The sequence below is a fragment of the Delphinus delphis genome, chromosome 1 (assembly GCF_949987515.2).
Source record: "Delphinus delphis chromosome 1, mDelDel1.2, whole genome shotgun sequence".
In the NCBI taxonomy this organism is placed as follows: domain Eukaryota; kingdom Metazoa; phylum Chordata; class Mammalia; order Artiodactyla; family Delphinidae; genus Delphinus; species Delphinus delphis.
The window spans coordinates 57,182,548-57,200,373 of NC_082683.1; the positions used below are offsets into that span (position 1 = coordinate 57,182,548).

The window sequence follows — 17,826 nt, forward strand, 5'->3', positions numbered from 1 at the left end:
TACTTCATTGTTAGAACTTTTATTTTCATGATGTGGAATGAAAGAGCTCTGGTATTTAACAATTTTTTCAATTAGTAAGAATGTTAATTCACATCTCATAATAACATTTCTATCTTAATGAACGTATCTTGATAGTATGTAACAAAGTCATGCACAGAGTAAATAAATACCTAGTATATTTTGCTGAATTGAAAAGGGTACAATTTCCATGGTCACAAAGTAAAAGACCTTAGAAAGAAATTATTTCTTTGAATTTTGAATTACCTAACCTTCTTTTTCTTCCGTTAACTAAAAGTTTAGGAAGTTGAGCATACAGAAATATATTGTTACATGGTCACTAATAAGATAATTGTTACATAAATAAATATACAAGTTATAAATGAGCAATGTAAGATGTTTTGGTGATTTAAAGTTGTTTCTTCTTTAAAGATAACAAATAACATTCATTGGTAATTTTAGTTTAGGTAACATCATTACATTTGTTCACTGGAATAAAAATTAACCTAAGAAACAGAAAACCTAAGAAACAGATATTATGTACATGCCATAATATCATGTACAAGGTAGAATAATAAATAATGAGTGTGACTTCCCAGTTTTATACTGTCATACACTATTAAAGAAATCTTATTTTAATTACTATCAGAAAAAAAAGTATTCCCTACTATATGTATGTTTTGAGCATTTCTGTGTGTACGATTGTGTAAAGTTGTTACAAGTTTTAAAACATTGTTTCTGTCTACTAGTTTAATTCAGACTATAAAAGAGTAACAATTGGCCACGTAACATTTATAGAAAAATAATTTTGAGCTTCTCTGGTGGCGCAGTGGTTGAGAGTCTGCCTGCCGATGCAGGGGACACGGGTTCGTGCCCCAGTCCAGGAAGATCCCACATGCCGCGGAGCGGCTGGGCCCGTGAGCCATGGCCGCTGAGCCTGCGCGTCCGGAGCCTGTGCTCCGCCACGGGAGAGGCCACAACCGTGAGAGGCCCGCGTACCGCAAAAAAAAAAAAAAAAAAAAGGAAGAAAAATAATTTTATTTTAGCTGAGTAAAAGGACATGCTTACTGTAAAAGAAAAGGTAAGACTTACATTTCCATCACCTAGAAATAATAACTGCTAACATTTTCATGCATGTCTTTCCAGACTGACATAAATATATATGTGTTTGTATATGAACAAATATAAATGCATATTTTTAATAAAAATGAGCTCATATCACACATACTTTTTTAAAAGAATTTTTATTGTAGTATAATATACACAGAAAACAAACTGTCTTTATGAAATCTACTGAGTTTTAGGATTTAACTGTATTTTCAAAAGTTAGCCAGGAACACTAATACATTTATTGAATTATCCATTTTTTTGAAATGACACTTCTGTAATAAATTATTGTATGTATACTGTTAGGTGGGAAAACTTTTCCTCAGTTTTTGTGAATCTTTACAGAGGCAATTTCAGCTAAATTGACATTTCTGGCTTCTCTATGTCCCTCATTCACTAATTGCCAGGGAAAGAGAAATGGCTAATCCTATAGGAGAGTTTAGGAGAAAGAATTGCAGCTCAGCCACTTCTGGATTCTTTTGTTAAGCCTGCTCACTTGCAAAAAGCATGCATTCTGGTCTGTTCTCACCCATGCAAAGGAGGTCTGTGCTTTTCTAGCTGTGCCAATTACTATTGGTAAGATCTATTCTGGAGGGGAAAACAGCAAGTCCACTTAGCTGTGGATTTAAGGCTACATTTTTCAATTAACTTCATCAGTAATAAAGGTACTACTTTTATTTCCTTCTCTGTGACTCCTGAATCTCTTTCAATTTCAACCAAAATCAGGCAAGGAAGACATGCTTTTTTATTGATCCATAAAATCTCAATACTTACTTGGTCTGTATCAAATTCTTTAATATAAATTGTACCATTATTTTTAAAATTTTTATTGGAGTATAGTTTATTTACAGTGTTGTGTTAGTTTCAGGTATACAGCAAAGTGAATCAGTTATACATATACATATATCCTCTGTCTTTTAGATTCTTTTCCCATATAGGCCATTACAGAGCAGAGTTCCCTGTGCTATACCCATTATTTTAATAAAACCTTTATTGTGAAATATATACCTTCACAGAAGAGTGTATAACACATATATGTGAATTAAGAATTAATACCATGTACTCACAAACCAGTATAAGAAATAGAACATCCTTAGATGCTTAGAAGCCCCCTGGACACTCTCCCATCATAGGCCCCTTCCTTCGAGCTACCTCCAAAAGAAGTATTCACTTTGCGTAACTTTTGTATTGATCATTCTCTTGCTTTGTTTTAAGGTTTTTTTCTCCTATGGCAAATGCTATTGGGGTCCTGCATGTATCCATTCTGCATCAGCTATTACTTGCCAATCTCCCAACTACGAGCACCTGCATTTCTCTGCTTGGGTCTGTCTTTGGTCACCAAGACCACTTTGATGTCCATAAATTAGGCTGGGATTGCCAAGGAACTAACAAGCCCATCAACCATCAAACAATGTATACCTAGATAATACACTGTCTAGTTAAAAAAACAGAATAGCAAACACTAACACAGATGCATAAGGAGAAAACAAAACCACTATTAGATGAGGACAATTAGATGAGGACTCCCAAGAGAAGACAAGCAGAACTATCTGGGCCATAATCTGACTTCAGCTTCTTTGAGAGTTTATAAGAGACACTTAGAGGGAAATCACAGGGTGAGACCATGAGTAAGTCCTTGGAAACACAGAGCTTAACCCACTAACAGCACCTGACAAGCTAGGCACTGAATGTCCACTGAAAACATGGTCAGGGTAAGTGGGCTGCTTTGTGTTTTCTGTTCACCATGACTTCTCTGCTGCTCTCAGGAGTATGGTAAAACAGAATATGTCTGTGAAGTGAAATGAGTTTCCTCAACTTACCTAAGGAGACCTACTGGAAAGGAGAGTAGGGACTATATTAAGAATGGTAAAACCCAGCTAGATACAGAGAAGGATCTGGGCAGATTCACCTGAGCATTCTGTCCTCAGGTTAAGAAGATGGGACTCAGAGTTTCCAGTTCCACAGTTAAGGGGCTTGGAAGTTGCCATTCTGTACTAACAACAAGTAAAAAATTAAACAGACTGAAAAATCAACACCTCTTCTTGGATCTGAAAAAGAGGTAAGGACACAGGGAAAAGAACTGCTGCCTCTAAGATTGGAGAGTCACAGTTTACTGCAGCAGAGACTCAGAAGTAGAAACTGCTGTGGGAACCAGTTCTGGGGTAGGAAAACCTGAACTGTAAATGATGAATTGGTGCAGGTTCAGTGTGGACAAGTCTGAGAGTTAAAAACTCTAAGGGGCCCAGTCATAGGGAAGCCCCTGCATTTTGTGAGCTTTATCTCCAGGAGCTGGACCAGATTCCCAGAGTGAGTATGAGAAAAAAAAAAAAAAAAAATCCCTCATGCTTCTGGTAGGGGAAGGGGAAAAGGAACCATTCTGAAATATACCAGAGCACTCTGTTCTTAACAATGCCTGCCCTCAGAATAAACTAGTTAGCAGAGAACAGCCTGCCAGGGTCTTTTCAGAGCCTAACTGAACTGTGGGAAGGGAAATACCCAGCACCAGCACACTGGAGACGTCTTGTCCTACCTAAGGGTGGGGAAAAAAACTGAGACACATTTGTGAAGTTCATAGTCCACAGGAATAGGTACACTGAAAGGCTGAAACCTAATCAAAGGACTAAAATGCCTGCCTCCTCCACACCTTACCACCACAGTACTAAAGGCCTATTTACAGCAGCTCCTTTTACCTGATACATCATGTATCATATGTATCATACTAAAAGATCATACTAAAAGATAAAAAAATCATACTAAAAGATAAAAATCATACTAAAAGATAAATCATACTAAAAGATATAAAAATCATACTAAAAGATAAATCAAATCATACTAAAAGATAAAAAAAATTTTGAAGAGGTAGAGCAAGCATCAAAACTAGACATGGCAGGGATGTTGGAATTATTAGACCAGGAATTTAAAACAACTGTGATGAATATGCTAAGGGCTCTAATGGATAAAGTAGACAAAATGCAAGAACAGATTGGCAATGTAAGCAGAGAGATGGAAATCATAACAAAAAGGACCAAAAAGAAAAGTGAGAAACCAAAAACACTGTAGAAGAATGCCTTTGATGGGCTTATTGGTACACTGAACACTGCTGAGGAAAGAATCTCTCAGCTTGAAGAAATCTCAACAGAAATCTCCAAAACTGAGAAGGAAAGAGAACAAAGACGAAAAATACAGAACAGAAAGAAGGGAAAGAAGAAATCTTATTTGAAGACATAATGGCTGAAAACTTCCCTAACCTTGGGAAGGAGATAGACATCCAGATCCAGGAAGCCCAGAGTTCCTAATAAGAGGAAAACAGGGCTTCCCTGGCGGTGCAGTGGTTGAGAGTCCGCCTGCCGATGCAGGGGACACGGGTTCATGCCCCGGTCCGGGAAGATCCCACATGTCGCAGAGCGGCTGGGCCCGTGAGCCATGGCCGCTGAGCCTGCGCATCCGGAGCCTGTGCTCCGCAACGGGAGAGGCCACAACAGTGAGAGGCCCGCGTACCGCAAAAAGAAAAAAAAAAGAAATACCACTCTGTGCATGGCCACAACTGTGAAGTAAGGAAAGCCCTATCTAAGGAAAAGGTGGCTAGTGCTTCATCCAGCCAAAGAGGTCAAAGTGGTTCTGGAAACTTTGGTGGTGGTCGTCGAGGGGGTTTTGGAGGGAATGACAGCTTTGGTCGTGGAGGAAACGTCAGTGGTCAAGGTGGCTTTGGTGGCAGATGTGGTGGTGGCTATGGTGGCAGTGGGGATGGCTATATTGGATTTGGTAATGATGGAAGCAGTTTTGGAGGTGGCGGAAGCTACAATGATTTTGGCAATTATAACAATTAATCTTCAAATTTTGAACCCATGAAAGGAGGAAACTTTGGAGGCAAAAGTTCTGGGCCCTATGGTGGTAGGGGCCAATACTTTGCCAAACCACAAAACCAAGGTGGCTATGGTGGTTCCAGCAGCATCAGTAGCTATGGCAGTGGCAGAAGGTTTTAGTTGCTGCCAGGAAACAAAGCTTAGCAGGAGAGGAGAGCCAGAGAAGTGACAGGGAAACTACAGGTTACAACAGATTTGTGAACTCAGCCAAGCACAGTGGTGGCAGGGCCTAGCTGCTACAAAGAAGACGTGTTTTAGACAATACTCATGTGTATGGGCAAAAAAAAGCTCGAGGACTGTATTTATGACTAATTGTATAACAGGTTATTTTAGTTTCTGTTCTGTGGAAAGTATAAAGCATTCCAACAAGGGTTTTAATATAGATTTTTTGTTTTTTGCACCCATGTTGTTGATTGTTAAATGTAATAGTCTGATCACGACACTGAATAAATGTGTCTTTTTAAAATGTGCTATGTAAAGTAGTTAGTCTACTCTGAAGCCATTTTGGTAAACTACCCCAACAGTGTGAAGTTAGCATTCCTTCAGGGTGATGCCAGGTTCCATGTGAAATTTATTTACAACCTGCTTGGATGGAGAAGCCATTGTCTTCAGAAACCTTGGTGTAGTTGAACTGACAGTTACTGTGTTGTGACCTGGAGTTCACCTTTAAAAGGGTCACCCAAGCAAAGTCATGGAGTTTCTTGGCACATCCTATGCAATATATCTAAATTGAATTATGGTACCAGATAAAGTTATAGTTGGGAATGAAGCTTGTGTATCATCCTTTATCATGTGTAACCAATAAACGATTTAATACCCTCTTGAAAACAATGCTAAAGGGACTTCTTTAAGCTGAAAAGAAAGGATGCTAATTAGTAACAAGGAAACATGAAAGAACAAGTCTCACTGAAAAGGTAAATATATAGTAAGTGGATTAATCACTTTTAAGCTAGTATGAAGATTAAAAGAAAAAATAGTAAAAATAGCTATGATGGCAATAATTAGTCAATGAATACATAAAATAAAAAGATATTAAATGTGGAGAAGGCGGAAGATGGCGGAAGAGTAAGACGCAGAGATCACCTTCCTCCCCACAGATACACCAGAAATACATCTACACGTGGAACAACTCCTACAGAACATCTACTGAAGGCTGGCAGAAGACCTCAGACCTCCCAAAAGGCAAGAAACTCCCCACGTACCTGGGTAGGGCAAAAGAAAAAACAGAGACAAAAGAATAGGGACGGCACCTGCACCAGTGGGAGGGAGCTGTGAAGGAGGAAAAGTTTCCACACACTAGGAAGCCCCTTCGCGGGCGGAGACTGCGGGAGGCGGAGGGGGGAGCTTCGAAGTCGCGGAGGAATGCACAGCAACGGGTGCGGAGGGCAAAGCGGGGAGATTCCCGCACAGAGGATCGGTGCCGACCAGCACTCACCAGCCCGAGAGGTTTGTCTGCTCACCCGCCGGGGCGGGCGGGGCTGCGAGCTGAGGCTCTGAGGCTCGGGTTTCGGTTTCGGACGGAGCGCAGGGAGAGGACTGGGGTTGGCGGCTTGAACATAGCCTGAAGGGGTTAGTGCACCACAGCTAGCCGGGAGGGAGTCCGGGGGAAAGTCTGCACCTGCCGAAGAGGCAGGAGACTTTTCCTTCCCTCTTTGTTTCCTGGGGCGTGAGGAGAGGGGTTTAAGAACGCTGCTTAAAGGAACTCCAGAGACGGGCGCGAGCCGCGGCTAAAAGCGCGAACCCCAGAGATGGGCGCGAGCCGCGGCTGAAAGCGCGGACCCCAGAGACGGGCGCGAGCCACGGCTGAAAGCGCGGAATCCAGAGACGGGCGCGAGCCGCGGCTGAAAGCGCGGAATCCAGAGACGGGCGCAAACCGCGGCTAAAAGCGCGGACCCCAGCGGCGGGCGGGAGACATTAAGGCTGCTGCTGCCGCCGCCAAGGGGCCTGTGTGTGAGCACAGGTCACTCTCCACACCCCTCTTCCGCGGAGCCTGTGCAGCCCGCCACTGCCAGGTTCCCGGGATCCAGGGACAACTTCCCCGGGAGAACGCACAGCGCGCCTAAGGCTGGTGCAAAGTCACGCCGGCCTTTGCCACCGCAGGCCCACCCCGCACTCCGTGCCCCTCCCTCCCCGCCGGCCTGAGTGCGCCAGAGCCCCCGAATCAGCGGCTCTTTTAACCCCATCCTGTCTGAGCAAAAAACAGACGCCCTCCAGCGACCTACACGCAGTGGCAGGGCCAAATCCAAAGCTGAGCCCTGGGAGCTGTGAGAACAAAGAAGAGAAAGGGAAATGTCTCCCAGCAGCCTCAGAAGCAGCGGATTAAAGCTCCACAATCAACTTGATATACCCTGCATCTGTGGAATACATGAATAGACAACCAATCATCCCAAATTAAGGAAGTGGACTTTAGGAGCAAGATCTATGATTTTTTCCCTTTTCCTCTTTTTGTGAATGTGTATGTGTATGCTTCTGTGTGAGATCTTGTCTGTATAGTCTTGCTTCCACCATTTGTCCTAGGGTTCTATCCGTCCATGGTTTTTTAAAAAAAATTTTTTTTTCTTCATAATTAATTTTAATAACGTTATTATACTTTACCCTCGTTCTTTCTTTCTTTCTTTCCTTTCTTCCTTCCCTCCTTTAGACAACGAATCATCCCAAATTGAGGAGGTGGTCTCTGACAGCAAGATTTATGATTTTTCCCCATTTACCTCTTTTAGTGAGGGTGTATGTGTATGCTTCTGTGTAAGATTTTGTCTGTATAGCTTTGCTTCCAACATTTGTCCTAAGGTTCTATCCGTCCCTTTTTTTTTTCTAAATAAGAATTTTTTAATCCAATAACTTTATTATACTTTATTTTATTTTTACTGTATCTTCTTTCTTTCTGTCTTTTTTCCTTCTTTCCCTCCTTCCTTCCTTCCTCCCTCCCTCCCTCCTTTCTTTCCTTCTTTCCTTCTTTGCTTCTTTCTTTCTTTCTTCCTTCCTTCCTACCCTCCTTTCCTTCTTTCTTTCCTCATACTTCTACTAATTCCCTCTACTTTTTCTCCCTTTTATCCTGAGCCGTGTGGATAAAAAGCTCTTGGTGCTCCAGCCAGGAGGCAGGGCTCTGCCTCTGAGGTGGGAGAGCCAACTTCAGGACACTGGTCAACAAGAGACCTCCCAGCTCCACATAATATCAAACGGCGAAAATCTCCCAGAGACCTCCATCTTAACACCAGCACCCAGCTTCACTCAATGACCAGCAAGCCACAGTGCTGGAAAACCTATGCCAAACAACTAGCAAAACAGGAGCACAACCCCACCCATTAGCAGAGAGGCTGCCTAAAATCATAATAAGGCCACAGACACCCCAAAACACACCACCAGAAGTGAACCTGCCCACTAGAGAGACAAGATCCAGCCTCATCCACCACAACACAGGCACTAGTCCCCTCCACCAGGAAGCCTACACAACCCACTGAACCAACCTTAGCCACTGGAGACAGACATCAAAAACAGGAGGAATTACGAACCTGCAGCCTGCAAAAAGGAGACCCCAAACACAGTAAGATAAGCAAAATGAGAAGACAGAAAAACACACAGCAGATAAAGGAGCAAGATAAAAATGCACCAGACCTAACAAATGAAGAGGAAATAGGCAGTCTACCTGAAAAAGAATTCAGAATAATGATAGTAAGGTTGATCCAAAATCTTGGAGATAGAATGGACAATAGAATGGACAAAATGCAAGAATCAGTTAACAAGGACCTAGAAGAACTAAAGATGAAACAAGCAACGATGAACAACACAATAAATGAAATTAAAAGTACTCTAGATGGGATCAATAGCAGAATAACTGAGGCAGAAGAACGGATGAGTGTCCTGGAAGATAAAATAGTGGAAATAACTACTGCAGAGCAGAATAAAGAAAAAAGAATGAAAAGAACTGAGGACAGTCTCAGAGACCTCTGGGACAACATTAAATGCACCAACATTCGAATTATAGGAGTTCCAGAAGAAGAAGAGAAAAAGAAAGGGACTGAGAAAATATTTGAAGAGATTATAGTTGAAAACTTCCCTAATATGGGAAAGGAAATAGTTAATCAAGTCCAGGAAGCACAGAGAGTCCCATACAGGATAAATACAAGGAGAAATACGCCAAGACACATATTAATCAAACTGTCAAAAATTAAATACAAAGAAAGCATATTAAAAGCAGCAAGGGAAAAACAACGAATAACACATAAGGGAATCCCCATAAGGTTAACAGCTGATCTCTCAGCAGAAACCCTACAAGCCAGAAGGGAGTGGCAGGACATACTGAAAGTGATGAAGGAGAAAAAACTGCAGCCAAGACTACTCTACCCAGCAAGGATCTCATTCAGATTTGATGGAGAAATTAAAACCTTTACAGACAAGCAAAAGCTGAGAGAGTTCAGCACCACCAAACCATCTTTACAACAAATGCTAAAGGATCTTCTCTAGGTAAGAAACACAAGAGAAGGAAAAGACCTATAATAACGAACCCAAAACAATTTAGAAAATGGGAATAGGAACATACATATCGATAATTACCTTAAATGTAAATGGACTAAATGCTCCCACCAAAAGACACAGATTAGCTGAATGGATACAAAAACAAGACCCTTATATATGCTGTCTACAAGAGACCCACTTCAGACCTAGAGACACATACAGACTGAACGTAAGGGGAAGGAAAAAGATATTCCATGCAAATGGAAACCAAAAGAAAGCTGGAGTAGCAATTCTCATATCAGACAAAATAGACTTTAAAATAAGGACTATTAAAAGAGACAAAGAAGGACACTACATAATGATCAAGGGATCGATCCAAGAAGAAGATATAACAATTGTAAATATTTATGCACCCAACATAGGAGCACCTCAATACATAAGGCAAATACTAACAGCCATAAAAGGGGAAATCGACAGTAACACATTCATAGTAGGGGACTTAAACACCCCACTTTCACCCATGGACAGATCATCCAAAATGAAAATAAATAAGGAAACACAAGCTTTAAATGATACATTAAACAAGATGGACTTAATTGATATTTATAGGACACTCCATCCAAAAACAACAGAATACACATTTTTCTCAAGTGCTCATGGAACATTCTCCAGGATAGATCATATCTGAGGTCACAAATCAAGCCTTGGTAAATTTAAGAAAATTGAAATTGTATCAAGTATCTTTTCTGACCACAACGCCATGAGACTAGATATCAATTACAGGAAAAGATCTGTAAAAAATACAAACACATGGAGGCTAAACAATACACTACTTAATAATGAAGTGATCACTGAAGAAATCAAAGAGGAAATCAAAAAATACCTAGAAACAAATGACAATGGAGACACAACGACCCAAAACCTGTGGGATGCAGCAAAAGCAGTTCTAAGGGGGAAGTTTATAGCAATACAAGCCCACCTTAAGAAGCAGGAAACATCTCGAATAAACAACCTAACCTTGCACCTCAAGCAATTAGAGAAAGAAGAACAAAAAAACCCCAAAGCTAGCAGAAGGAAAGAAATTATAAAAATCAGATCAGAAATAAATGAAAAAGAAATGAAGGAAACAATAGCAAAGATCAATAAAACTAAAAGCTGGTTCTTTGAGAAGATAAACAACATAGATAAACCACTAGCCAGACTCATCAAGAAAAAAAGGGAGAAGACTCAAATCAATAGAATTAGAAATGAAAAAGGAGAGGTAACAACTGACACTGCAGAAATAAAAGAGATCATGAGAGATTACTACAAGCAACTCTATGCCAATAAAATGGACAATCTGGAAGAAATGGACAAATTCTTAGAAATGCACAACCTGCCAAGACTGAATCAGGAAGAAATAGAAAATATGAACAGACCAATCACAAGCACTGAAATTGAAACTGTGATTAAAAATCTTCCAACAAAGAAAAGCCCAGGACCAGATGGCTTCACAGGCGAATTCTATCAAACATTTAGAGAAGAGCTAACACCTATCCTTCTCAAACTCTTCCAAAATATAGCAGAGGGAGGAACACTCCCAAACTCCTTCTACGAGGCCACCATCACCTTGATACCAAAACCAGACAAGGATGTCACAAAGAAAGAAAACTACAGGCCAATATCACTGATGAACATAGATGCAAAAATCCTCAACAAAACACTATCAAACAGAATCCAACAGCACATTAAAAGGATCATACACCATGATCAAGTGGGGTTTATTCCAGGAATGCAAGGATTCTTCAATATACACAAATCTATCAATGTGATAAACCATATTAACAAATTGAAGGAGAAAAACCATATGATCATCTCAATAGATGCAGAGAAAGCTTTTGACAAAATTCAACACCCATTTATGATAAAAACCCTCCAGAAAGTAGGCATAGAGGGAACTTTCCTCAACATAATAAAGGCCATATATGACAAGCCCACAGCAAACATCATCCTCAATGGTGAAAAACTGAAAGCATTTCCACTAAGATCAGGAACAAGACAAGGTTGCCCACTCTCACCACTCTTATTCAACATAGTTTTGGAAGTTTTAGCCATAGCAATCAGAGAAGAAAAGGAAATAAAAGGAATCCAAATCGGAAAAGAAGAAGTAAAGCTGTCACTGTTTGCAGATGACATGATCCTATACATAGAGAATCCTAAAGATGCTACCAGAAAACTACTAGAGCTAATCAATGAATTTGGTAAAGTGGCAGGATACAAAATTAATGCACAGAAATCTCTGGCATTCCTATATACTAATGATGAAAAATCTGAAAGTGAAATCAAGAAAACACTCCCATTTACCATTGCAACAAAAAGAATAAAATATCTAGGAATAAACCTACCTAAGGAGACAAAAGACCTGTATGCAGAAAATTATAAGACACTGATGAAAGAAATTAAAGATGATACAAATAGATGGAGAGATATACCATGTTCTTGGATTGGAAGAATCAACATTGTGAAAATGACTCTACTACCCAAAGCAATCTATAGATTCAATGCAATCCCTATCAAACTACCACTGGCATTTTTCACAGAGCTAGAACAAAAAATTTTGCAATTTGTATGGAAACACAAAAGATCCCGAATAGCCAAAGCAATCTTGAGAACGAAAGAAGGAACTGGAGGAATCAGGCTCCTTGACTTCAGACTATACTACAAAGCTACAGTTATCAAGACGGTATGGTACTGGCACAAAAACAGAAAGATAGATCAATGGAACAGGATAGAAAGCCCAGAGATAAACCCATGCACATATGGACACCTTATCTTTGATAAAGGTGGCAGTAATGTACAGTGGAGAAAGGACAGCCTCTTCAATAAGTGGTGCTGGGAAAACTGGACAGGTACATGTAAAAGTATGAGATTAGATCACTCCCTAACACCATACACAAAAATAAGCTCAAAATGGATTAAAGACCTAAATGTAAGGCCAGAAACTATCAAACTCTTAGAGGAAAACATAGGCAGAACACTCTATGACATAAATCACAGCAAGATCCTTTCTGACCCACCTCCTAGAGTAATGGAAATAAAAACAAAAATAAACAAATGGGACCTAATGAAACTTCAAAGCTTTTGCACAGCAAAGGAAACCATAAACAAGACCAAAAGACAACCCTCAGAATGGGAGAAAATATTTGCAAATGAAGCAACCGACAAAGGATTAATCTCCAAAATTTACAAGCAGCTCATGCAGCTCAATAACAAGAAAACAAACAACCCAATCCAAAAATGGGCAGAAGACCTAAATAGACATTTCTCCAAAGAAGATATACAGACTGCCAACAAACACATGAAAGAATGCTCAACATCATTAATCATTAGAGAAATGCAAATCAAAACTACAATGAGATATCATCTCACACCAGTCAGAATGGCCATCATCAAAAAATCTAGAAACAATAAATGCTGGAGAGGATGTGGAGAAAAGGGAACCCTCTTGCACTGCTGGTGGGAATGTGAATTGGTTCAGCCACTATGGAGAACAGTACGGAGGTTCCTTAAAAAACTACAAATAGAACTACCATATGACCCAGCAATCCCACTACTGGGCATATACCCTGAGAAAACCAAAATTCAAAAAGAGTCATGTACCAAAATGTTCATTGCAGCTCTATTTACAATAGCCCGGAGATGGAAACAACCTAAGTGCCCATCATCGGATGAATGGATAAAGAAGATGTGGCCCATATATACAATGGAATATTACTCAGCCATAAAAAGAAATGAAATTGAGCTATTTGTAATGAGGTGGACAGACCTAGAGTCTGTCATACAGAGTGAAGTAAGTCAGAAAGAAAAAGACAAATATCGTGTGCTAACACATATATATGGAATTTAAGAAAAAAAATGTCATGAAGAACCTAGGGGTAAAGCAGGAATAAAGACGCAGACCTCCTAGAGAACGGACTTGAGGTTATGGGGAGGGGGAAGGGTGAGCTGTGACAGGGCGAGAGAGAGTCATGGGCATATACACACTAACAAACGTAGTAAGGTAGATAGCTAGTGGGAAGCAGCCGCATGGCACAGGGATATTGGCTCGGTGCTTTGTGACAGCCTGGAGGGGTGGGATAGGGAGGGTGGGAGGGAGGGAGACGCAAGAGGGAAGACATATGAGAACATATGTTTATGTATGACTGATTCACTTTGTTATAAAGCAGAAACTAACACACCATTGTAAAGCAATTATACCCCAATAAAGATGTTAAAAAAAAAAAAGATATTAAATGTGACATCAAAAACATAAGATGGGAAAAGAGAATAAAAACATTGAACTTTAGAATGAGATCAAGCATAAGTTTTTATCCCCAAATCAGTCTGTGTGATATAGCACATTAACAAAATGAAGCATAAAACTATATGATCATAGAGGACAAAAAGCATTTGACAAAAGTCAACATCCGTTTATGATAAAAACTGTCAACAAAGTGGGTATAGAGGGAACAGACTTCAACATATTAAAGGCCATATATGACAAGCCCACATCTAACATCATACTCAACAATAAAAAGCTGAAAGCATTTCCTCTAAGATCAGGAACAAGACAAGGATGCCCACAATTTCCACTTTTATCCAACATAATATTGGAAGTCCTAGACGGAGAAAATAGGCAAGAAAAAGAAATAGGTATCCAAATTGGAAAGAAAAAAGTAAAATGTCACTCTTTGCAGATGACATATTATATACAGAAAAGCCTAAAAACTCCATCAAAAAACTGTTAGAACAAATGAAGTAATTCAGTAAATTACAGGATACAAAAATCAATACACAAAAATCTGCTGCATTTCTATACACCAATAACGAGCTATCACAAAGAGAAATAAAGAAAAAAAATCTTATGCACAAATGCATCCCCCCACCCCAAAAAAACACCACCTAGGAATAAATTTAACCAAGGTGAAAGACCTCTATATTGAAAACCACAAGACATTAATGAAAGTAATGGAAGAAGACACAAATAAATGGGAAGACACAAATAAATGGAAGACACAAATAAATATCCATAAATGGATATTTCATGCTCGTGAATTAGACGAATCAGTATTGTTAAATGTCCATATTTCCCAAGGCACTCCACAGATTCAATGCAATCTCCATTGAAATTCCAATGACATTTTTCAAAGAAATAGAACAAACTGTCCTAAAATTTGTATGGAACCACAAGAAAAACCAAACAGCCAGAGCAATCTTGTGTAACAAGGAACAAAGTTGGAGGCATCACACTCTCTGATTTGAAACTATATTACAGGACTTCCCTGGTGGCTCAGTGGTTAAGAATCCACCTGCCAATGCAGGGGACATGGGTTTGATCCCTGGTCCAGGAAGACCCCACATGCCATTGAGCAACTAAGCCCGTGAGCCACAACTACTGAGCTCACATGCCACAACTACTGAGCCCACATGCCACAATTAATGAAGCCCACACCCCTAGAGCCTGTGCTCCACAACAAGAGAAGCCACCACAACGAGAAGCCTGCGCACCACAACAAACAGTAGTCCCTGCTCGCTGCAGCTAGAGAAAGCCCACGTGCAGCAACGAAGACCCAACACAGCCAAAAAGAAAAAGAAAAAGAAACTGTATTACAAAGTATAGTAATTAAAACAGTATGCTATTGACATAAAAACAGACACATAGATCAATGGAACAAAATTGAGAGCTCAGAAATAAACCCACATATATATTGTCAATTAATTTGTAACAAAAGAACCAAGAATATACAATGGGGAAAGAAAAATCTCTTCAGTAAATGGTGTTGTAAAAACTGGACAACCAGGCTTCCCTGATGGCGCAGTGGTTGAGAGTCCGCCTGCCAGTGCAGGGGACACGGGTTTGTGCCCCAGTCTGGGAAGATTCCACATGCCGCGGAGCAGCTGGGCCTGTGAGCCATGGCCGCTGAGCCTGTGCGTCCGGAGCCTGTGCTCCGCAACGGGAGAGGCCACAACAGTGAGAGGCCCGTGTACCGCAAAAAAACAAAACAAAACTGGACAACCACAGGCAAAAGAATGAAACTAGATCACTATTTTACACCATACATAAAAATTAACTCAAAATGGATTAAAGACTTGAATGTAAGACCTGAAATCATAAAACTCTTAGAGGAAAACATGGGAAGTTATGCTCTTTGACACTGGTCTTAGTAATTCTTTTTTGGATATGTCTCCTCAGGCAAAGGAAACAAAAGCAAAAATAAACAAATGGGACTAGTATATCAAACTAAAAAGTTTTGCACAGCAAAGGAAACTATCAACAAAATGAAAAGGCCTCTTACTGAATGGGAGAAGATATTTTCAAGCAATATATCTTATAAAGGGTTAATATCTAAAATATACACAAAACTCATATAATTCAACATTAAAAACAAACAACCTAATTTTAAAAATGGGTAGAGGACCTGAATAGACTTTTTTCAAAGATGACATGCAGATAGCCAACAGGTACGTGAAAGGTGCTCAACATCACTAACCAACTGGGAAATGCAAATCAAAACCCAATGAGATATCATCTCATGCCTGTTAAAATGGTTATTATCAAAAATACAAAAATAAGTGTTGGCAAGGATGTGGAGAAAAGGGAACACTTGTGCACCATGGGTGAGAATGTAAATTGGTGTAAGCACTATGAAAAGCAGTATGGAGGTTCCTCAAAAAATTAAAAATAGAACTACCATATCATCCAGCAATTCCACTTCTAGGTATTTATACAAAGAAAAGCAAAACACTAACTTGAAAAGATATATGCACCCCCATGTTCATAGCAAAATGAGTACAATCGCCAAAATATGGAAGCAACCTAGGTGTTCCTTGAGGGATGAATGGGTAAAGAAAATGTGTTATATATACATAATGTAATAATATATAGCTATGAAAAAATGAAATCTTGCCATCTGCAACAACATGGATGGATCTTAAGATTATTATACTACATGAAATATGCCAGACAGAAAAAGATAAATACCTTATGATCTCACTTCTATGTGGAATCTAAAAGAGAGAGAGAGAGAGAGAGAGCACGGACACAGAGAACAGACTGGTAATTGCCAGAGGCAAGGGAGTGAGGGGTGGGTGAAATGGGTGAAGGGGGTTAAAAAGTACAAACTTCCCTCTATAAAATAAATAAGGCATGGGGGTGTAATGTACAGAGTGGTGACTATAGTTAATAATACTGTATTGTATATTTGGATGTTGCTAAGAGAGTAGATCTTAAAAGTACTCATCACAAGAAAAAACTTTTCTATGTACAGTGATGAATGTTAACTAGACTTATGATCATGATCATGATCCATTTCACAATATATACAAACATCTAATTGATATGTTGTACACCTGAAACCAATGTTATACGTCAATTATATCTCAATGAAAAATAGTAAAATAAAAAAGAATTAGAGCAGGGCTTCCCTGGTGGCACAGTGGTTAAGAATCCGCCTGCCAATGCAGTGGACATGGGTTCGTTCTCTTGTCCAGGAAGATCGCACATGCCGCGGAGCAACTAAGCCCGTGCGCCAAAACTACTGAGCCTGCGCTCTTAGCCCACAAGCCACAACTACTGAAGTCTGCAGATCTAGAGCCCGTGCTCCGCAACAAGAGAAGCCACCGCAATGAGAAGACTGCGCAATGCAACGAAGAGCAGCCTCCGCTCACCGCAACTAGAGGAAGCCTGCACGCAGCAACAAAGACCCAATGCAGCCATAAATAAATAAATTTATTTTTCAAAAAAGATAACAAAGGAATACTATGAACAACTCTATGCCAATAGATTTGATAACCTTGATGAAATTTTCCGATTCCTTGAAAGACACAATCTGCCAAAACTCACACAAGAAGAAATAGACAATATCAATTAAGGAAATTGAATCAATAATTAATAATCTTCCCAAACTGAAAGCACCAGGCCCAGATAGATCCACTGAGTTCTACCAATAATTTAAGGAGAAAATTACACCAATTCCCTGCAATATCTTTAAGAGGATAGAAACAGAGGGAATACTTTTTAACTCATACTTTGAGGCCAGCATTACTCTAATACCAAAAAACAGACAAAAACACCATAAGAAAGAAAAATGGCAGACCGATAACTCTCATGAACACAGATGCAAAAATCCTCTACAAAATATTAGCAATCAAATCCAGCTGTATATAAAGAGAATTATACACCACAATTAAGTGGAGTTTATCCCAGGTATACAAAGCCTAGTTCAACGTTGGAAAATTGATTGATGTAATCCATCACATCAACAGACCAAAGAAGAAAAATTACTTGATCATATCAACAGATTCAGAAAAAAGCACTTGACAAAATCCAACACTCATTCATGATAAAAACTCTCAGTAATTTAGGAATAGAGGAGGAACTTAACTTGAC

At 39.7% G+C, this 17,826-nt stretch overlaps 1 protein-coding gene across 1 annotated transcript in view; it reads right to left on the minus strand.

Annotated features, from left to right (window-relative positions):
• DNAI4 (dynein axonemal intermediate chain 4) overlaps window positions 1-17,826 on the minus strand; it is a 124,586-nt gene that overhangs the window by 63,539 nt on the left and 43,221 nt on the right. The gene's annotated exons all lie outside the window — the stretch shown is intronic.